Source organism: Schistocerca serialis, chromosome 5 (assembly GCF_023864345.2).
Source record: "Schistocerca serialis cubense isolate TAMUIC-IGC-003099 chromosome 5, iqSchSeri2.2, whole genome shotgun sequence".
NCBI lineage: Eukaryota > Metazoa > Arthropoda > Insecta > Orthoptera > Acrididae > Schistocerca > Schistocerca serialis.
Window position 1 is genome coordinate 304,072,895 of NC_064642.1, and position 24,179 is coordinate 304,097,073.

Here is a 24,179-nt window from a genome sequence, read left to right on the forward strand (position 1 = left end):
CTTCTTTCTCTTCGTGTGCCGGCCGCGGTGGCCGAGGGGTTCTAGGTGCTTCAGTCCGGAACCGCGCGACTGCTACTGTCGCAGGTTCGAATCCTGCCTCGGGCATGGATGTGTGTGATGTCCTTAGGTTAGTTAGGTTTAAGTAGTTCCAAGTTCTAGGGGACTGATGACCTCAGATGTTAAGTCCCATAGTGCTCAGAGCCATTGAAACCATTTGAACCATCTCTTCTTGTCTAAACTATTTATCGTCCACGTTTCACTTCCATACATGGCTACAGTCCACACAAATACTTTCAGAAACGACTTCCTGACATTTAAATCTATACTCAATGTTAACAAATTTTTCTTCTTCAGAAACGCTTTCCTTGCTATTGCCAGTCTACATTTTATATCCTCTCTACTTCGACCATCATCAGTTATTTTGCTCCCCAAATAGGAAAACTCTTTTACTACTTTAAGTGTGTCATTTCCTAATCTAATATCATCAGCATCACCCGATTTAATTCTACTACATTCCAGCCGGCCGTAGTGGCCGTGCGGTTCTAGGCGCTACAGTCTTGAGCCGAGCGACCGCTACGGTCGCAGGTTCGAATCCTGCCTCGGGCACGGATGTGTGAGCTGTCCTTAGGTTAGTTAGGTTTAATTAGTTCTAAGTTCTAGGCGACTGATGACCTCAGAAGTTAAGTCGCATAGTGCTCAGAGCCATTTGAAGCATTTTCTACTACATTCCATTATCCTCGTTCTGCTTTTGTTGATGTTCATCTTATACCCTCCTTTCAAGACACTGTCCATTCCGTTCAGCTGCTCTTCCAGGTCCTTTGCTGTCTCTGACAGAATTACAATGTCGTCGGCGAACCTCAAAGTTTTTATTTCTTCTCCATGGATTTTAATACCTACTCCGAACTTTTATTTTGTTTTGTTTTTCTTTTGTTGTGGCTTGCGGAGTATAAATGCAGATGTAGAAGATCGTTAGCACTATATGCCTGGCCGAATAATTTTCTTCTTCGAATCGCAGTGTGCTGGGCAGAACGGGGAAAGACGTGATTTGCGCGAGGGAGTGACTGAGGTCTGATTAAACCAAAGAGCAGTAATAACAGCTGCGAGTGGCAGTCAGAGGGTCAGCAGGTCAGCCTTCTCTCCGACGCGGGCCCCGCTGTCAGCGCAGTGGGAGGTGTCGGTGGCCGGCCGTGTCGGCTGACGCGCCGTTAAAGATGCAGCGGCGCTGGCGAACGGGCCCGACAGCGGCGGCCGGCTGTCGCGCTGCATATGCGATGCGGTCTCTCCGCGGCTGGCACTATTTCCGGACCGGTCGGGTCGGCGGCCGTCAGCGCGCCCCGGCAGCGGACATGTGGCGCTGCGCCCACCCCGCTCGCTCGCTCACTCACTCACTCACTCACTCATTCCCGGCCGTCACCGGCGCCTGACCTCTTCGTGACCCTCGTCATTGCTGATGTGTCCCCTAGCGCGGCCCTGCTCATTTGCAGTAATAGCGGCTGTCACCAGCAGTACCGACTTCGCTCCGATCTGCGGCTTCACACTATTCGCAGAATACGAGATTTAAGCCGAGTCTGTCACTGTGACGTTTTGCGACACACGGCGTGCTGTTGCCTCTAAAAAATTTCGACTTATCCGCGGGCAGAATCATGTGTTCTGACAGCTGCCTAGTGCGAATTTCCACCAAAAGTTAAATGCATTTAATGCACTTTATTTAAAAAAAAATTTTTTTTACGTAATTGCAGTGCCTTTGTTGTTCAGAAACACGATGCAAAGTTCATGGTTCCCGAAAGCATTATTGTACGCCAGCGTGCACTCGAACCAAACCGACAGCCACGGATAGCTTTCTTCAGGGCTCCAAAAATATGGAAATAGCATGGGCACAGATCGGGTCTGTGCGGAATAAATGTAACCGCTTCCCAGCGAAACTTCTGCAAGTAGAAGAAGCTACGCTACCGGCCATTAAAATTGCTACTCCACGAAGATGACGTGTTACAGACGAGAAATTTAACCGACAGAAGGAAGATGCTGTGATATGCAAATGATTAGCTATCAAGGGCATTCACACCAGGTTGGCGCCGGTGGCGACACGTACAACGTGCTGATACGATGAAAGTTTCCAACCGATTTCTCATACACAAACAGCAGTTGACCGGCGTTGCCTGGTGAAACGTTGTTGTGATGCCTCGTGTAAGGAGGAGAAATGCGTACCATCACGTTTCCGACTTTGATAAAGGTCGGATTGTAGCCTATCGCGATTGCGGTTTATCGTATCGCGACACTGCTGTTCGCGTTGGTCGAGATCCAATGACTGTTAGCAGAATATGGAATCGGTGGGTTCAGGAGGGTAATACGGAACGCCGTGCTGCATCCCAACGGCCTCGTATCACTAGCAGTCGAGATGACAGTCATTTTATCCGCATGGCTGTAACGGATCGTGCAGCCACGTATCGATCCCTGAGTCAACAGATGTGGACGTTTGCAAGACAACCAACATCTGCACGAACAGTTCGACGACGTTTGCAGCAGCATGGACTATCAGCTCGGAGACCATGGCTGCGGTTACGCTGCAACACAGACAGGAGCGCCTGCGATGAAGTTCTCAACGACGAACCTGGGTGCACGAATGGCAAAACGTCATTTTTTCGGATGAATCGAGGTTCTGTTTACAGCATCATGATGGTCGCACCCGTGTTTGGCTACATCGCGGTGAACGCACATTGGAAGCGTGTATTCGTCATAGCCATACTGGCGTATCACCCGACGTGATGGTATGGGGTGCCACTGGTTACAAGTTTCGGTCACCTCTTTTTCGCATTGACGGCACTTTGAACAGTGGACGTTACATTTCCGATGTGTTACTACCCGTTGCTGTACCCTTCATTCGATCCCTGCGAAACCCTACATTTCAGCAGGATAATGCACGACCGCATGTTGCAGGACCTGTAGGATACAGAAAATGTTCGACTGCTGCTCTGGCCAGCACATTCTCCAGATCTCTTACCAACTGAAAACATCTGGTCAATGGTGGCCGAGCAACTGGCTCGTCGCAATACGCCAGTCACTACTCTTGATGAACTGTGGTATCGTGTTGAAGCTGCATGGACAGCTGTACCTGTACACGCCATCCAAGCTCTGTTTGACTCAATGCCCAGGCATATCAAGGCCGTTATTACGGCCAGAGGTGGTTGTTTGGGTATTGATTTCTCAGGATCTAGCACCCAAATTGCGTGAAAATGTAATCACATGTCAGTTCTAGTATAATATATTTGTCCAATGAATACCCGTTCATCATCTGCATTTCTTTTTGGTGTAGCAATTTTAATGTCCAGTAGTGTAATTGCAAGGTAATGCTCGTCCACATGTCGCCAAGGTTGTTTAGACTAAGCTGCAGATCTTGCGCTGGGAAGCCCTTACACATACTTGAAGCGGACCCGATCTCTCCCCACGCGATTTCCATATTTTTCGAGCTCTGAGGAAAGATATTGGTGGCTGTCGATTTGCTTCGGACGAAGAGGGGTGCATGCCTGGGTACAACTGTGGTTCCGTCGGTAACTGCAAACGTTTTTCCATGAATGCATTGACAGTCTTGTCTCACAGTGGGATAAAGGTATTAACAGTTACGGCTATAACTTTTTAAATAATAAACAGGTTCCTTTCTTTTTTCCATCTGCTTCGGTTTAATTTGATCGTCCCTTACAGAACTAGCTTGAGTTATGCAAATTTGCAACCACCCTGTATACATTGGTACATTTTCACATGGCTGAGATTTGCATTCTTCTTAATTCTATGTTTGGCTATTTGTTCCTGCATGCAGCGATCTTATGTAAACATACGCTCATCTGTCGTCCGCTTGAGCGTGTGCCGGGACTCTCACTTGAACAACCGCCCACGCAACTGTTACTGCCGGAAAGACCTTCACCTGAGGTAGCAGCTTTTACTCTAGGGACGAGTGGCATCAATCCCATGGCGTCAGTAAAGCCCCGTCAGAACTGTGATACGTCTTAGGACGCAAATTAAGTATCATGTGAATTTTTGTCGATGGCTAATAATGTAGATGCTCTAGTGCATCCAAATAATATTGGGAATCCTCTCAAATTGCCAGTTCTAGTCAAATGCAAACTGTGTTTATAACGTTCTAATTGAATCGAGCCGAAAGCGATGGAAAGAACAAAAAGAATACAAACACAAAAATCATTAGAAACGTGGAAAAAATAAATAAATATCTAATAGAATGTTATTATGAAGTACATAAAACGATTCCGTTTGATCAAAGGATTACAAAACTGTAATTTGATTTAATGTAGACAAAGTATCATTAAAGTCGCGAATATGTTTTTATTGATGTTTTAATTAAAAACAGCAATGGAAATAAATCGCCTTTTAAGTGACGCGAGTTGTCAGAAGCGAGGCGTTTTGGTTTTATGCTTCGACTAAAATGTATCAATAGTTTAAAAAGGCTTTTCTAAAAAAGTGTCAAAATTAAGATGAGCAGTGTTCTCATATGAGCAGTGTTCTTGTATATCTCTCAGGAGAGCAATTCAAGCCACAAAGTAGGAGATGGTCTACAAGGGTGAAGTACAGCGGCAGAGTACCCCGAAACAGACACGATAGCTGTGAAAGCCCTGTAGGAACTCCGAAAAGTGGTGGCAAACGGGCCTCTGAAGAAGCTGTGATAGGCCTAGCAAGACAACAATGCTTCAACAAGCGAGAGCTAGCTTCGGAAAAGAGTAGATACAGAAGACAACGACTCGTCAAGCAAACGAACTACGAATTGGAACTTTGAGCATTGGGGCATTGATAGGGAAGGTAGAGGAGATGGCGGATATGATGCAGAGGAGAAAGATGGGTGTGTTAGGTATGGAGAGACAAAATGGAAAGGAGAAGTCAGTAGGGAGCTGAGGAAAGGTTGAAGATTGTGTTGGAGAGGAAATGATGCAAAGAGACATAAACAGATTGCAGCGTGTGAAATGAAGTTCCTCAGAAGTAGGATAGGAGTAACAAAGAGAGATAGGATGAGGACTGAAAGAGTAAGGGAAATATTGTAAGAGGAACCCTTGAAGAGCAGGATAGAAACAGCAAGGGTAAGATGATATGGGCATACATACATCTTTTGAGACTGCTTGCTGTATTCATCTCTTCGTCTCCCCTACAATTTTTAGCCCCCCCCCCCCCAAGTATGGATGGAAAACAAGAGAATTCCCAAGGAGGTAACATCTGAGAGAAAGAGCAAGAGATAGATGGCTCAAAGGTATGTGGAGGCGTGTGTTGAAGAAAATAGTTGAGAACTGTACCAGAGTGAACACACAAAAATGGCGAGGAAAGAGGACTAGATGACGAGGCTTATGTTCCGAACAGGTCCAGCGTAGAGTTGGAAAATTTCAAGATGATGATGAGTGTTCAGGCTTTGCAGGATTAGTTAATGGAGGCCAACCCCCAGCACCTGTTATGTCAGTACAATTAAGAGGTGGTTCTGACTTCCGATACATGTTAGTAAAGCTAGAGATAATTTCTTAAAGAGAAAGGAAATACGAAAACTTAAGTCACAATAAGAAAGCTAATAAAGGAAATATAAGTAAAAGGAAAGATATGAAAAGGGACGAATCATTTTCAGCAATTTAGTGTAATTTCGGAGTGTCTGTTCTGTTACATCAGAACCAACTTTTATTACGTAACCTTTGTGTTATAATGAACAAAGAAATTTTCGTCTGAAGCAACCGATTTGGAATAGATAGATTTCTAAAGCAATCGATTTGGAGCCGGCCGGAGTGGCCGTGCGGTTCTAGGCGCTACAGTCTGGAACCGAGCGACCGCTACGATCGCAGGTTCGAATCCTGCCTCGGGCATGGATGTGTGTGATGTCCTTAGGTTAGTTAGGTTTAATTAGTTCTAAGTTCTAGGCGACTGATGACCTCAGAAGTTAAGTCGCATAGTGCTCAGAGCCAATCGATTTGGAGTAGATCCATTGGTCATAATCGATCTTGGATTTATTAACGGCACTGTGAGTTGAACAGAGTTATATCACTGCCTTTCTATCTAGTGTTTCAAGTTGTTACGTCTTTTTTCTGGCGGCTGGGGCATTGTGTTGCTCCGGCAATGCTTGCAGCAGCAACCATGCGGTGTCAACAGTCTTTTTAGAGCTAGAATCTGAGATCGGTTGTGTTAACATCTGTGCATAGAGACGGGAAAAATGTACACGTGAAAGTTAATATGGAAGAATTCAAGCAGTTATACCGTGGTTTGAATTATCTGAATAGGAAGTTTAATTGAAGATCTGAACTGGAGCATCTTTCGCGTTGTGCAGAAGTAAATTTACGTGACAGACTTATAGAGTTACGAGAATATTTCTCGTTAGAGGGAACACCTGCGGGCGGAATAATTTATAGTCAACCTTCTTGTTGTGGTGGTGGTCTTCAGTCCAAAGAATGGTCTGATACAGCTCTCAAAGCAACTCTATCCTGTGCAAGCCTCATCTACTGAAACATACATCCTTTTGACACTGTTTGATATATTCATCTCTTCGTCGCGCTCGAGGGAATAGTTTACGTTTAACTTCTTTGATTTTGTTAGTACAGAGTTCTTAAACATGTAAATTTACAAAATAAACTATTGCCTGCTTGTGTTCTTGCCTTGTATTATTACGACTGGGTAAAAATACATCTAGATAACTGAGAAAGTTTTAAAACATTTTCAAGGCCTTCAGGCCCGGTGGTATTTTTCTGAACTTAAACTGGACGTTATCATGTACTTCCCCTTATTTCATTTACATTTCATCAAAAGTTTGCACTTTCTGTTTCCTTTACAATTCGAAGGGTGTTTATATCTCATGGCATAACGGCAATATCATCTACATTTGTCTAGAGTCCATCTTTATTGTAGCTCTATGTCACGCTACGCAGTACTATGTTAAATATAAACGTACAGAGCTGTTTCGCTCCAGCTGTAGAGTCAAAGCTCTTGGTAATGTTGGTATTTAACTTTACTTTTTTGTGTTCTTCATCCTTAACTAATCGCCTTAATTTCTGGCAGACGCCCAGTTCTTTAGTGCCTTATAACACAATCAGATGTCTGTTTAAAATCAAGAAAGAGAGATGAAGACCTGTATTACACTCTTAGCTTTTTTACCATTATCTGCTGGTTTGGAAGCGCCTCTACTTGGTTGCAAACTACGTTATTTTTGACTGAGAATGTTATCAGCGCTTCTGCACTGATGTCCAAAATTAAAGCAACAAACCGCTGTTTCCCCGTACTGTGTCTAAATCACGATATAATCATACAAACTGTCAACAGGTGGCCATACGATCGTGTTCTGCACGGAAGATGGCGTTTCGGTCAACGGAAAACCACACCAACAATGATGTCAGGTCACCTATCAAACGGAGTAGTGTTTGCCTGATATCCTACATCCACAATCGCTGTGTGCACAGTCACACACGGTGCAGTATGGTACAGAGAAGAGACATATCAGACTATCTGCGGTGGAGGGCCATAGGAAGAATGGAAGCAGGACAGTCGCAAACTCACGTAGTCCTATGGCTTAACGTGAATCGTGCTGGTATTTCTCGGATGTGGTGACAGTTTATAGAGACCGAAACTGTATCACGAAGACGAGGGCAGGGCCGACCAAGGGTGACTTCAGAAAGAGAGGCCCGTTATTTGACTGTAAGGGCCCGACGGAAATTCCTTAGTACTGCGCAACAACTGGGATTTGTCCTCGCAGCACCCACTGGACGTCTTATATCAAGGAAAACTGTGTAGAGAAGGCTTCGACAGAGTAGGTTGTCAGAGATCTGCTGTATGTGTGCCTCTGAAGCGTCTCTACAGAAGGGAACGTCTTGATTGAAGTCGTCAACATGCTACATGAACAGTCGAACAGTGGGCCGATGTTCTTTTCACAGATGAGTCCCGATTTGGTCTGGAGAGTGGTTCTTGACGATTTCCCTTCTGAAGGGAATGTGGAACACGATCTCTAGCCCCGAACATCGTGGAAAGAGACCGATATCGAGGGCGATCGCTAATGGTGTTGGAGGGATTATTTTGAACACTCGAACACCTCATCATGAAACTGTATGGGTGAATCGGAAAGGTTCAACTGCTGACAGGTGTCGTGACGAGTTCTTGGAACCTCATGTACGGTTGTTGCGGGGTGCCGTGCCCCCAGACATCGTACTGATGGGCGATAATGCTCGACCTCGTACAATATGATTGGTTAATGTTTTCTTGGAACCGGAAGATACTGTGCGTATGGCGTGACCTGCTCGCTCTCCCTGTTTGAATCCCATAGAGCATGTCTGGGAGACGGGTTGCATCAAGTCAACATCCATCAACCACTCTCCAATGCTTTCGAGCAGCTTCGCAGGAATACTGGTCGTTATTGCCTCAACATGCATCCTTTCACTCAGTAGCCCTGTAAATGTCTTGTACGTTGAACTTGAAGGGTAATGTCTTTCTACTTCTCACATGATAACAAGGGCAGGTAAGTACGAGCACTATCACACAGTCAGCTTAACAGATCATGAATCCGAGTTAATGGCGTGAATAATAGACAGAAGAACAGAAAGCTGAGGTCCTGTTGGATGACGATCAGTAAAGGCACCGAAGAGGCAGTTATGACGTTACGCTTGATAATGTAAGGAAGATTTAAAAAAAATCAAGGCAATTTGTTGACCTAGAAAAAGCGTTTAACAACGTAAAATGTTGAAAAACGTTCGAGATTCTTAGGAAAGCAATAGGTAATATACAATATGTATGGGAACCAATAAAGAACAGTGGTAACGGAAGAACAAGAACGCAGCGCTCCGATTAAACAGGCTGTAAGACAGGATGCGGCCTTTTCTATCTACGGTTCAGTCTTTACATTGATGAAGGAATGATGAAAATAAAAGACAGATTAAGGATCTGGACTGAAATTCAGGATGAAACAGTATCAATGAAAAGATTAGATGATGACATTGCCATTCTCAGTGAAATCGAGGAGCAGAACATATTGAATGAAATGAACAGTCTACTGCACAGAGAGTAAACCTAAGAATGTCAAATCTAGCGAAAATGTATCCCAGTACAAAATTTAACTACATCAAATTTCCTACAAAAAGTTCCTGTTAATCCTGTTAGACTAACAGTTCGCGCGTAGCGAGCGAGAGAATATTAAAATCCCTTGCGTGGTTTTTGACTGCCGGATAAAGAATCGCGGGTAGCATAAAACGACATCGGTAGGGGCAGCTGAATCACACTGTATGTGTGATACATGTCATGCATAGCGTGGTAAGCTCCGTGAGACTTTTCGCGGATTTGCTGCTGCATATAGGAAAGTCGTCAAAAACTTGTATCGGGATGCAGGAGGACGTGCAGAGGATTGACAACTGACGCAGATACCGGCAGTTCACCGTAACACAAAACAAATGAAATGTAATGCACATCGACAGGCGGAAGAGATCAACTATTGTATGATAACACTACTGGCGTTAAGCATTTTGAGGAGAATGCTCTTCTTCTGGCTTAGTCTGCTTGTTATGTCCTCCTTACTTCGTCTGTCATGCTTGATTTTGATTTCAAGATAGCGGAACTCCTTCACTTCTTCTACGATGTCCCCAGTTTTGATGTTGAGATTATCGAAAAATCTCATGACTGGCAGACACTTCACGACAGACAGAAAGTGTTATGCGAAAGCCTATTTATGAAGTTTCATGAGCCAATTTTAAATCGTGAATCTGTAAATATTCTACAGCTCCCTACGTATCACCCGCAGATGGATTGCAGTTATCGACTATTTACACAGGCCTTTAAGCATTTATTCTACTCGCACTCCATATGTAAATGGAAAGGGAAGAAGCCCTAGTTAGTGATACTATGGGACGTTCGCTCTAGCATACACGCAGTGGTTTTTAAAGTCTGGATGTGAATTTTAGAAGTCTCTTATCGCTATCAAGGGCTGTGCGGTATCTCGACAAGGTCCTGCATCCTATTGTCTAGTTATTCAGCAATGATTTCAAGACAATACTGCAAGGTGGGCCAGAAATCCCGAAGGGGTTTTAACTGTGAATAACTTTTTTATTTATCAGCAGCTGAAAAACCCCTTGTGCCCGACACCTCGTACATGTGGAATTTATATTTTAATATATAAGAAACTATCAGCCTGATTTGCGGTAATGAAACCAACTTTACCTAGGTTTCAGCCCAAATAATTGGAGCCTTCTTCAGAAGATATACCTGAATCTATAATTTGTCTAAGAGGGCATAGTCTGGAAATAAAACTAAAACAGCCTGAATAGGCGTAGTCACATTTTAAAAATGCGGTACATAACTACTAAGTCAACACGAAGACTTAAGCTCTGACTGCGCCTCGTCTCCATGGACGCCGTGTGGTGGGCCTCGGGAGCTCACGTGAAACTATGTCTTGGTGTTGACTTAGTACTTATGTACCGCATTTTTAAAATGTGGCTGCGCCTATTCAGGTTGTTTTAGTTTTATTTCCAGGCCATGCCCTCTTAGATAGATTATAGATTCAAGTATATCTTCTCAAGAAGGCTCAATTATTTGGGCTGAAACCTAAATAAACGTTGGTTTCATTACCGCAATCGAAGCTGATATTTTCTTATATATTAGATTATCACGATAGCCGACTGGACTGCAATGTTGAAAGTACTAAAATTTATATTTTACTTGAAAAGCTTATTTGTACACCATGTTTGAAGTAGTGTTATTGGAAGCATGAATGAAGAGCTCCTTTGCTTTACTGACATGAGAGAAAGCCACATGGAGTTAGCCATTCAAAAAGCACCTCACACTAAGATCCATGCCTGCAACACGTGGCTTTGGGTTTTGTTTATTGTCATAACACGACAGTGAAGCTAAACCAACAAACTTTCGAACACAGATACACAGGTGGTACAAAACTCTTCTAGAGCAGTGGGTCCTGTCTTCAAGTGCTGTATTGACTAGTTTAAAATGTATGAGAGCTAATTGAAATATTCTTGGCCTGCAACAGATGCGGTACTGATGACATTTTGCGTTTGTTGTGGTGAGACGTGTTTTTAAACAACGTAACGAAAATGTCAGATTGAGCTACAGAACAGTTTCGACCTAGGTGTGTTCTGTTCAGCTGAATAACGTGGAATGCCGTGCCTATGTAAAATATTTTTTCTGACTATTTACCGAAAATTAACAAAAGCTGGAGGTAAAATTTACACTGATGTCAGTTTTACAATTTGTAAGTGCAAGAACAAGGCGCTTTTGAGGGCCAATTTGAGGTTGTTTCCTAGTTTGGTAGACCAGAAATATGTATGTGTGTTTATAGTTATCGTTTTACACCATTTATAGGTATGTTGCGACGCCAGAAGACTGTAGCAAATGCAGGAAGACATGCAAAGGAGCAATAATTTGTGTAGGGAGCCTGAACGTAAATAAATGTGTAATACGCATAAATGGGCGAAAGAATTTGCTACTGTACGATTATATTGCTGGCGACTGATCACTGAAAATAATAACTGCTGTACAATACCGAGGAGGAAATATTCAGAGCACCCAAAGAGTGTAATGACCACATGAACTGTAGGAAAAACAGATGCCAGGCTGAGATTCATTGGGAGAATCTTGAGGAGCTCCAATTCTTTCGCTAAACACGTGGCTTACGGAAGTCTTATAAGATCGGCCCTTACCAGGTTGAATTAATAGAAGACACAGAGAAGATCCAAAGAACCGCGGCGAGTTTCTTCATGGGATCGTTCAGCCGGCGCGAGAGCGATGTGGAGATGCTCTACAAACTCCATTGTTAGCCGCTACAAGATGACTGTCCAGTACCATGAAAAAGTTTTTTGTTGAAAATCTGAGAGCATACTTCTCGGGAGAATTGGGCAACATATTACTTTCTCCCAGAGACATCTCACGCAATGACAATAAACCACAGAAATCAGAGCTCACACGGTGGTATACCGACAACCTTTCCTCCCAAGTGCCTTTCGCGACTGGAGGAGAAAGAGAGGAAAAGCTTCTGGTACTAGAAGTACCCTCCGCCAAACACTGTAAAGTGTCTTGTGAAATATAGGAGTAGATACAGATGTAGATGTAGTGGTCAAGGCTGTAGCCTCGCACTCATGGGAAGGCGGACACCAAAGTTCTCTGTCGTTTCTCTTCAGACGAATGTGACGATAGTTTCTTAAGCAACGACATCATTTCTCATCGGTGTCTGTTTCCCACCTGGTCTGAGAAGGGTAGGGAAATTAGAGTTTCACCTCCCGTCATCAACAAGCTAGGACAGAAGAAGGATGGGGGAGTAAATCTGACGGGTCCTTTGCGAAGGCACCATGCCGGCGTTCGCCGTAATCGAGTTAGAGAAAACTCGGAAAACCTACATGTGGATGACTCAATTTGAACAACACACCTGAAAAGTCCAGTGTCTTCTCTGTTGCACCACCTCACCTGGAATATGAGTTAGTGTTCAGTCTCTCGTCATCTCTGTGTCGGCGGTGTGTTAAACACGAACTTTTTTCTGTAGCTCATGAGCTATATGTGCTGAAAACTGAAAGGATGCATTAAGAAAAATTTAAAAAACCACATAGAAGAAACTTATTTTCGTATGCCTTTCAAGCATCAATATCTGAGAATGAGTTAGTTTTTGTGCATAAGCATGTTGTAACGTGAGTGCATAGAGAAACAGTTCTTTCTCTTACCCTCCTGGCAAAATTTCCTTTCATAGCCTTTAGAGTGTTGCGTCATGCTCTTGGGGAAGAAACGATTTGCCTACTACTGGGTGGTTGCAACAGGATTAGTTTCCTTTAAAATTGAAATATTTCTAAGCTTGTAAATCAAAGGACTCCAAAATTAGAACCCAGCTGCTTGGTCTTTAATTCTGCGGCAACTTATTCAGCACTGATACTACGGCTGTTGCGCCGAAAATGGATCCACTTTTCACGAAGTATTTTAGTTTAAAAGAAATCGGGTGCATTCATACTGCAGAAGGACGAGACGGCGATGCTATAGCTTTAACGACTGAGCCAGCTTTAATTCCAGTTTTTCGTGCTTCATCTTGAACACTTGACCTGCCTACCGATACTCGTTCATTTGGCTCAGCTCGTTTAGCATCTACGCAAGAAAATTGCCAATTAGGACGCAATGGACAGAAGTTAACAAGTCTACGCTGCCGCTAGGAGAAAGAAAAAGTAAAGCGTTTTCGCGATACAGCCGTCATTACTTCGGCGAATAATAGAGCTGTGAGAGGCGGAATGATCGTGAGCGAGATTCGCGCTTTGAACGGAACAGTACGAACGCGTTTCGCGGTCTCGCCGCTATGAGGCGCTGGCGTCGTAATCAATGGCTGCGCTCGGCTGCGGGCGCCAACAGCAAGAAGCGCATTCAGCCGCGTCGCACGCTCTCGCTCGCCAAACAAAAGCAATCCGATCCCATCTCCGCAGCGGAGTAATTTCGCTCGAGCGCCGCGAGCTACATTTATTTCCTCGCTAGTGGCGCCCGGTGTAGTGTCGGAATCCTAACCATTACTTCCACGAGAATGTGACTGCAGTGAAAGGCAACGGAAGAGAAGAAACGTCTTTAGGCATTGTTGCATGGCCTGCTTGACAATACGCTGCCGGTGCTTCTCTCACCTTCGTCTCATATTTCACAGCCTATTGGGGTTAAAAACATGACTTGCCGGAAAATAATTGATGAAGTTAATTGGAAATCCTTACGAGGAATAATAGTTAAGGTAATTACAAGATTTCGAGAGTAACTTCTCTTCGTTGGTACGATACTGGGAAAATCAGTTCGTAAAAGAGATTGATGAGTGACCCATCCTAGAATATTGCTCGAGTGTATGGGATCCACATGAAACAGGGGCGTATAAAAATATGGGCTGCACTAATTGTCTCATGTTTGTTTGACTCACAGGGAAAAGTGCCACAGAAATGCTGGAAAACCTGACCTGGCAGACGCTGAACTACCCAGCGGCAGCCTATTTAAAAGGTATCGAGGACCACTATTAACTGTGGAATCTTGAAACATACCAACAGACCCCTATATATATACCGTCCTTGGAAACTGAGCCGGCCGAAGTGGCCGTGCGGTTAAAGGCGCTGCAGTCTGGAACCGCAAGACCGCTACGGTCGCAGGTTCGAATCCTGCCTCGGGCATGGATGTTTGTGATGTCCTTAGGTTAGTTAGGTTTAGCTAGTTCTAAGTTCTAGGGGACTAATGACCTCAGCAGTTGAGTCCCATAGTGCTCAGAGCCATTTGAACCATTTTTTGGAAACTGAGTAGACAAAGACTATAGTGCGACTAAAACTGTACTTGATAGCTAGACGAGCACGTGACTTGAGAGAGTACGGGCCAGTCCCAAGCTGAGATTCAGCACCCCTCACCCTGCACATTTGCCACTACTTACTTGTTAGTGCTCAGTGGGTGCCAACACCTGGTCTTAGCACGCGTCGTCTCTGTTTCTCGTCTGTTTTCATTGAGTGTGTGTGACAGATTACTACAGTGGCTCGTCCGTACAAAACGCCCGAAAATAAACAGTGGGGTCGTTCTGGAATCTACAGTTCGAAATCCTTTTTTAAGAAAGTCGGACGAGTAATACCATTGCGAGGACTATCGCACGAATACGTCTGCAACGTAAGACAATATTTTGAGATGGAAAGTGAGAATGGAGGGTCCCGCGTTTCCGTTAATAAGGCAGTCGAGAGAACTGCGGCGGTATTCAAATGGTTCAAATGGCTCTGAGCACTATGGGACTTAACATCTGTGGTCATCAGTCCCCTAGAACTTAGACCTACTTAAACCTAACTAACCTAAGGACGTCACACACATCCATGCCCGAGGCAGGATTCGAACCTGCGACCGCAGCAGTCGCGCGGTTCCGGACTGAGCGCCTAGAACCGCTCGGCCACCGTGGCCGGCGCGGTGGTATTAAATACAGACAAGGCAAAAAATAAAAAATAAAAACTGAATACACATTCCGGAGCATCAAATCTTAATTCAGAACCGCTATGTCTGGGAAGCGGAAACATCCAACGTTGCGAAAACTGCATATAACGCTTAAAGATTCTGGTGGTTTTGTTGGCAATAAGTCACATCTTCGGTTGGTATTAATAAACCTGGCATTTATTTACGAAAAAGTATCTGGCAGTAAGGTACTCTTGCAGTGACGAGATATTGCTGAATGGCGATGACGATTTTTGGGGCAGGTCAAGGACATCGATTTCGATGATTTAGTGTGGCTAGATGAAACGTGGCTGAATTCTGGTCGTACGCTAAAGACAGGTTGGTCTGATGGATCTCAAGAAGGAATGGCAGTAGCTGTTGGCAGAGGAAGCAGAATTATTGTTGCTCATGAAGGTACAGCTCTAGGTTTGTTCCTGGGTGTTTACGCGTTTTCAGCTCAAAGAAAACCTTGAATTTTCATGAGAAAATGAACCACACCGTCATTTTACTATGGTTTGAAAAATCGTTGTTACCGAATTTGGAGAAACCGTCGTACGTTATTACCGACAGCGCACCGTACCACACTGTTGCAAAGGAAAAAATGGTTCAAATGGCTCTGAGCACTATGGGACTTAACATCTGAGGTCATCAGTCCCCGAGAACTTAGAACTACTAAAACCTAACTAACCTATGGACATCACACACATCCATGCCCGAGGCAGGATTCGAACCTGCGACCGTAGCGGTCGTGCGGTTCCAGACTGAAGCGCCTTTAACCGCGTGGTGTTGCAAAGGACAAAGACTAAATGTCATCATCTAGAAAAGAAGAAATCACGCAGTGGTTACAACGAAACAATATAAAATTCGATGATACAATGAAGAGAGTGGAAATATTAGAACTTTTGTTACAACATAAGCCACGACGCGCGACATACGTTGTAAACCAATGGTTCCCAACCTTTCTTAGAACATTACGTCTGAGTGCTGTCAGACATTAGCCACTTTATGGACAATTTAAGCAATGATTTAGCCATAAAAAAACCCAACGAACGTTTATGGGACATAATCTAGAGGCTAGTTCGTGCACAAAATCCTACACCGACAACACTTTCGCAAATATGGACGGGGGCAGAGACAGCATGGTTCAATATTTCTGCATGGGACTTCCAACGACATGTTGAATCCATGCGACGCCGAGTAAATTGAGTGTCCGACACGATAAGGAGATACTCCGTGACTTTTGTTTCCTCGTTGTATATGAATATAGATGTATAAGGTCCAAAAAATCTGTATATGAGCCTTCCAATTCCATCGTAAACTAAATTTTCTTGTGGCGCGAGCTTAAATGTTGTAGTAATGTATCTAAATGTCTAGTGATAACCGGTCGGCAACCAAAGCACATCAGTCACACATCTGCACCAGTAATTAATTTTGCACCTGAGTGGCCCTTTCTGCATGAAAATTTATTCAAAATTGTCCATGAAGATTTGTTCAGTTTTAGTTTCAAATACTAAATTTAAACTGAAGCTCATGTTATTGGTTTGATATGTGTACTTCCACATAAATATTTTTTCACCTTTTTTTAGTTAATGTAATACGAGACAAAAAATGTAATGTTTTCCTGTGTAAACACTCCAAGTCATATTTGTATTCTCTATAACAATAATGTGTCTGTAAATCACACATCATGTTTATCTGCGTTCGTGTCGTTCAGTTGTCACCTGAAGATGGCCTAACAAGCCGAAAGCCGGTTCGTGACTAAAGGAATATAATTTTGCAGAACGTTAAAAGTCATTTCCTTTTTAATGTTGTTATAACCTTCTGCTAAGCACGACGGAAAATTCAGTTAATGTTGTAAAGAACTTACTCTTATGAGCCAAACGTTGATGGCTACCTGCTGAAGGATACCTACTAGTGCATGAATAAGCAACAAAAAATAGATTTTTTTAAATTTTTGTCTTTAAACGTTCTCTATAGTTTTCTGATCAAATGATTCAAATGGCTCTGAGCACTATGGGACTTAACTTCTGAGGTCATCTGTTCCCTAGAACTTAGAACTACTTAAACCTAACTAACCTACGGACATCACACACATCCATGCCCGAGGCAGGATTCGAACCTGCGACCGTAGTGGTCGCGCGGTTCCAGACTGAAGCGCCTAGAACCGCTCGGCCACTCCGGCCGGCCAAAAGTTTTCTAAACAAGAAGAACTTTACTTCGATGAAATTGTACTGAAGAAAGTCCCAACATTAGAGGAATTTAAAAGTGTTTGCACGCATGACGACGCACCCATGTCACGCAGGAAGCTTTGTTACAAACAGAATTTTGTATGGCTTATGTTTTTATGACTTTTTAGTCTCTAATGTCATACAGACACAAGATTTTTAGAGAAATTATAACGTGATAAGACTCAAGACCCAAATGAGGATTTTAACAACTGCATATGGGAACGAACAGAAAGTTTTTGATAATCTTTATTAAAAAATTTTTACAGCATCATTTATGAGATCAGCAGCAAAAAGTCTACTTTATACGTAATAGTATAAAGAACTTCCAGAAAAAATCAAGCTTCTACTTTGTTTTTATTTCGATATGTGTATCTACGCTGTACACAAACAAATAACGTGCTTTATTTCATTTACAGCACAAAATACAATTTAGAAAATCCACGGAAATTTTTTGAATCGTGCATAGTAGTTGTACACGTCTTTCTATAGGGTGAGATGGAAAAGAGGTAAACTTCGAATCTACCTAAATGCCTCTTTTTTTTTCCCCTCGTACCCGCCGCTGGTCACCAGTGAACGATAATGTCACGTTACAACATACGCGTAGAAAACAATGTGCTGCTCGTACACTTCAAGCGCTGGACTGTATTGTTGCGGTAGATTCAGCACTCATTTGGTTTCTGCCAAACAATGTCTGAAAATCGAAAACTGTAAATAATATGCAAACTCGAAGAAGAATACACGGAATTTGGCACTGATTTACAATGTGTGAAACTACGATCTGTGATGTTCGCAAAAACAAAGATAAAATAATTCAATTTGCTAGCAGTTCTGACTCATCTAATGGAGTGTCAAAGCGGAGGACTATGTCAATAGCTACATGCGCAGAGCTGGATAAAGACATGTTGGAATGGTTTCAGAAGGAAAGAGCACAGGTTACACAAGTATCTGGTCCAATATATGCCAAACAAGCCCAGTTTTTCCTCAAAACCTTGGAGATTGAAGGATATTTTTAATGCAGTTTCCGGATAACAAGATTTACACAGCGTCATGGTATCCGGAAGATTGCTGTCCAAGGAGAAAAGTTACGTGCAGATAATAAGGCTGCTTCTGTATTTTGAAATGATTTCCACGACTTTGTTGCACGACGAAATTTAGAGCGGGAGCAAATATACAACACAGACGAAACCGCGCTGTTTTTGAAATGTCATCCAACAAAGACTTCAGCTCTTGAGACAGAGCGTAGTGCGCTTGTTATGACTCAAGTAAGGAAAGGATAACTATGTTGTGTTGCGCAAATGGCAAGGGATCACATAAAGATAAGCTTGGTGTAAGAAGTAAAATTAAAAAAAACTGCGCTGCTTCAAAGGAAATGAGATGCACAATTTACCTGTCCATTATTTTCAACAGTAAGGGGGCTGGATAGACCGCACAATGTTTCAAACATGGTTCCATAATTGCTTTGTGCCACAGGGGCGAGAACATTTAACTCCGAAGGGTCTACCTGCAAGAGTTGTATTATTACTGGACAGTGCACCAGCGCATCTGAATGAACTCGTTCTGAAATCATATGACGGAATGATATTTGTAAAATATTTATCTCCTACTGTTACAGCTTTAATTCATTAATTTTAATCAGGGTGTCACTGCGCCCATAAAGAAAATTTATAGAGGAAATCTCCTACAAAAAGTTATTGATGAGGGCAGCAATCTTCAAACATTTTGGAAATCATTGGGTGTGCTAGACGCAATTTGTGTAAGTGTCGAAGGCATGGCGTAAGGTAAAACAATCAACTATAGACAAGTCATGGAGAAACGTTAATCCTAAAACTGATGAAATCAGTGATTCCAGTGACGAAGAAGACGATGACGAAGCGACGTTAGCTGCTGTTTTGGAAAGTACTCCAGGGTGTGAAACAGTTGGCAAATAAGATATTTCTGAATGGTTTGACGTGGACCTGAGCCAGGTCTTAGGTGTTGAGTGATAGTGTTATTATTCAGCGAGTACGAGAGAAATCCGAGGAAGTGAATGATAGTGACGTATTTGACAACATTCCTCTAATTCAGAAACAGTAACCAGTCATGCATCGGCACTTCAATGGGTCGATGAGTTACTGGACTACTTGGAACAGCAAGAAGACGCTCGCTCCGTTTTCTGACAAGTTAGTGTTGTGTAAAATTCATATTGCAATATGTAAAAGAGAAGCTACCTCATTGCGACGTAAATCAGTTCAAAACTATTTTGTTTCAATGAAAAGTACTGTAACGCGAAATTGGGATGCACCCTATTCTTTGTAGGTACTGTGATTTATATTTATTATAAACATTAGCTATGTGGTTTTAATTATGACATTGTAATTAATTTTTGTGTTTGAACAACTATAATACATTACCTTGTACTTTAATTGTCGATTACCAACGGAATTCAATTATATGCGGTTTTCAAGTCCCCAGTTACCACGGATGATCGACAATACACTGCACCACATTTCAAAATCTTCTGTTCTGTTCTTGAAACTCCCTAGCAGGTTAAAACCGCGTGCTGGACCGAGACTCTAACTCGGGATCTTCGCCTTTCGCAGGCAAGTGCGAGCAAGTGCTAGCAAAGGTCCCGAGTTCGAGTGTCGGTGCGGCACACAGTTTTAATCTGCAAGGAAGTCTCATATCAGCGCACACTCCGATGCAGAGTGAAAATGTCATTCTGGATCTCATTCTGTTCTGTTCTTGTCTGAACTGCTTATCTGTCATGTTTCTCTTCCGTACAATGCTACACTCCAGACCAATACCTGTACAAGAGACTTCCTGACACACATTTTTATGCTCTCCATGCTATTGCCAGTTTACATTTTATATACTCTCTACTTCGTCCATCACCAGTTATTTTGCTGCCCAAATAGCAAAACTCATCTACTGCTTGTAGTTTCTCATTTACTAACACAATTTCTTCAGCATCGTCTAATTTGAAGTAGTTCTATTACACTCTATTACCTTGTTTTACTTTTTTTTATTGATGTTAATCTTATAATCTATTTTCTGGACACAATCCATTCCGTTCAACTATTCATCCAAATCCTTTGCCGTCGCTGACAGTCTCGTCGGTAAACTGAAAGTTATTTCTTGCCCATGGCCTTTAATTCCCTTTCTAAATTTCTCCATCATTTACATTACTGCTAGCTCAGTGTACAGACTGAATAAGATCTTATAACTGCAGTCCGGCTTCTGTTCAAGCTGTAAATAACCTTTCACTCCCAGTATTTTATCCCTGTCACCTCAAAGAGTGGGCGACTTAAGATTTTGTTACGTCGGAAAACACACCTAAATGAATGTATAGTTACCTTATCACTAAGTAAGTAAGGTTTTAATCTTTATTTCGTAAGTCACTATACGGTGTGTGGCGGAAGGTAAGTAGTGCACTAATATCATCTCCCCAAATTCAATTCCCTTCGTGGATGGTACGCCGAAACAAAGACTGTTGGTACCCATTTGTGTGACCCAGAATTCCTCAGGTTGTAGCGGCATGGTCACTACCCGACATGTATGTTGGAAGAACTGCTGCATCTTCTGACTTCCTTTGGAATTTGGGCTCTCAGAATTCTGGGAGCGTGCGTATCTTCGATGCACGATGTCTTTCTTGCAATAGCTCCCACCGTAATTTGTTCACCATTTCTATGTCTAAAAGAATCTTTGATGAATCGCACAGCTCTTCTTACCTTTACTTCATCTTCCTCTCATCTAACTTGGTAAAAGTCACACACTAACAATAGCCTGCTCAAGAATTGGTCGACCCCAACACGTACAGAAGGAGCTCATGGCCGGTATTGCCGGAACTATATACTTATATGGATATGGTGTCTGTTCTTTCGGACATATAAGTATATACACTCCTGGAAATTGAAATAAGAACACCGTGAATTCATTGTCCCAGGAAGGGGAAACTTTATTGACACATTCCTGGGGTCAGATACATCACATGATCACACTGACAGAACCACAGGCACAAAGACACAGGCAACAGAGCATGCACAATGTCGGCACTAGTACAGTGTATATCCACCTTTCGCAGCAATGCAGGCTGCTATTCTCCCATGGAGACGATCGTAGAGATGCTGGATGTAGTCCTGTGGAACGGCTTGCCGTGCCATTTTCACCTGACGCCTCAGTTGGACCAGCGTTCGTGCTGGACGTGCAGACCGCGTGAGGCGACGCTTCACCCAGTCCCAAACATGCTCAATGGGGGACAGATCCGGAGATCTTGCTGGCCGGGGTAGTTGACTTACACCTTCTAGAGCACGTTGGGTGGCACGGGATACATGCGGACGTGCAGTGTCCTGTTGGAACAGCAAGTTCCCTTGCCGGTCTAGGAATGGTAGAACGATGGGTTCGATGACGGTTTGGATGTACCGTGCACTATTCAGTGTCCCCTCGACGATCACCAGTGGTGTACGGCCAGTGTAGGAGATCGCTCCCCACACCATGATGCCGGGTGTTGGCCCTGTGTGCCTCGGTCGTATGCAGTCCTGATTGTGGCGCTCACCTGCACGGCGCCAAACACGCATACGACCATCATTGGCACCAAGGCAGAAGCGACTCTCATCGCTGAAGACGACACGTCTCCATTCGTCCCTCCATTCACGCCTGTCGCGACACCACTGGAGGCGGGCTGCACGATGTTGGGGCGTGAGCGGAAGACGGCCTAACGGTGTGCGGGACCGTAGCCCAGCTTCATGGAGACGGTTGTGAATGGTCCTCGCCGATACCCCAGGAGCAACAGTGTCCCTAATTTGCTGGGAAGTGGCGGTGCGGTCCCCTACGGCACTGCGTAGGATCCTACGGTCTTGGCGTGCATCCGTGCGTCGCTGCGGTCCGGTCCCAGGTCGACGGGCACGTGCACCTTCCGCCGACCACTGGCGACAACATCGATGTACTGTGGAGACCTCACGCCCCACGTGTTGAGCAATTCGGCGGTACGTCCACCCGGCCTCCCGCATGCCCACTATACGCCCTCGCTCAAAGTCCGTCAACTGCACATACGGTTCACGTCCACGCTGTCGCGGCATGCTACCAGTGTTAAAGACTGCGATGGAGCTCCGTATGCCACGGCAAACTGGCTGACACTGACGGCGGCGGTGCACAAATGCTGCGCAGCTAGCGCCATTCGACGGCCAACACCGCGGTTCCTGGTGTGTCCGCTGTGCCGTGCGTGTGATCATTGCTTGTACAGCCCTCTCGCAGTGTCCGGAGCAAGTATGGTGGGTCTGACACACCGGTGTCAATGTGTTCTTTTTTCCATTTCCAGGAGTGTAGTTCTGGCAATACCGTCCACGACCTTCTGCTGTGTGGATGCACACATATTCCCCGAACTCTTACGGGACTTGGTAAGAATGTCTTCCACGAGTAATGAGTGTGTTGGGGTGGGACACTACGAATGTAGTGTGTGGACATACAAGGTGAGAATGTGGGTCTCACGGGAGGCGTGCGCGAGATATTCCCTGCAGTCGCGCTATCCTCTGTGCCTTCGGTGGCTCAGATGGATAGAGCGTCTGCCATGTAAGCAGGAGATCCCGGGTTAGAGTCCCGGTCGGGGCACACATTATCACCTGTCCCCGTTGATATATACCAACGCCCGTCAGCAGCTGAAGGTATTAATATAATTCTAATTACTTCAGACATTAGTCGAGTCCATGCCACGTCGTCTTGCAGCACTTCTGCGTGCTCGCGGGCGCCATACAGATTTTAGGCAAGTGTACCAGTGATAACATGTTTCTCAGTTTCTCCTCCATTCTCTGTTCCCGTCTCCCTTTCACGTTTGTAGGTGTATTATACATCAAATTTTTTTGAGGTGCGGACCAATCTAGAGCCAACATACGCACAGTCTGCTGCCCACCGCTGGCTGCTCTTAGCGTGTTGCTAACATTATTTTTCGCGTGTGGTGTGGTGGCCGGGGAGGGGACGCTGCTCATTAATTCTGGCGCTGCGCGTTTGAAATGCAAGCTCTGCCCGGCCGCGGCGGGCCACAGCGCTCTCACGGACGCGGGGACGTAATCTTGTTGAACACCCGCTACGTGCCGAATTTCAACGAGCCGCGCTCTAATCTACAGCGCGAACAGACGCCCCACCCCCCGTATTCACAGGTTCAACTACTGGCATGTGGCAGAGGGAACATCCGCGGTGTCCCGCCTTTGTCACACTCACAAATTATTTTAGTATGGAGCCTATTAATGCTCGAACATCTCCTCTGTTCGCGTCACGCACGATGTACAGCGTGGCAGTGGGGCTGGCACTTCGCGGGGAGTAATGTTCAAAGATTTCTCCCGTCCTCACACGACACATGAAAACGAGCATTGTTTATAGTGTAGTTATAGTCCGTGTTAAATTAGTCGGCGTTCGACAGCTAGCGGGCTGGACTTTACCCGCCACCAATACACCAACGGGTACCTAGTATGGTTGGGAATACCGGACAGCGATAGATCGAAATATCGGAATCGCTTACACGAATCGTTATAAATTTTGAATGCCGTCAACTGTGTATTTTCGTAACCTCCTCTCACTGGAAAGTAACGCTGGCAGAAATAATGGAAATGAGAAACCTTAAAAAAAAAAGTTGAAGACGATTTTCTACAATTATCAGTATATTTACCAGTATGAGACCCTGGACGCTGGACGGTTAGAATATAACTCATTCACAACCTGAAACTTCCTGGCAGATACTAAAACTGTGTGTCGGACCGAGACTCGAACTCGGTACCTTTGCCTTTCGCGGGCAAGTGCTCTACCATCTGAGCTACCCAAGCACGACTCACGCCCCGTCCTCACAGCTTTACTTCTGCCAGTATCTCTTCTCCTACCTTTCAAACTTGACAGAAGCTCTCCCGCGAACCTTGCAGAACTAGTACTCCTGGAAGAAAGGACCCTCATTCACAATCTGTTGGGAAATTACACAACCCAGTTCATCTCCGTATCACAGAGCTAAGGTATCATTTATCTATTGTAGGGAGTTCAGTTCCAGCATAACGACTAGTTTCGAAAGCTGATTAACTGTTTTCTGCTCAA

The 24,179-nt window shown here is 44.2% G+C and overlaps 1 protein-coding gene and 1 non-coding gene across 2 annotated transcripts in view; one reads left to right on the forward strand and one right to left on the reverse strand.

The window, feature by feature from the left end:
* LOC126481914 (ecdysone-induced protein 78C-like) overlaps positions 1-24,179 on the reverse strand; it is a 178,159-nt gene that overhangs the window by 111,292 nt on the left and 42,688 nt on the right. The gene's annotated exons all lie outside the window — the stretch shown is intronic.
* Trnat-ugu (transfer RNA threonine (anticodon UGU)) lies at positions 22,641-22,715 on the forward strand. The gene has a single exon. It is a non-coding gene; the product is annotated as a tRNA-Thr (tRNA).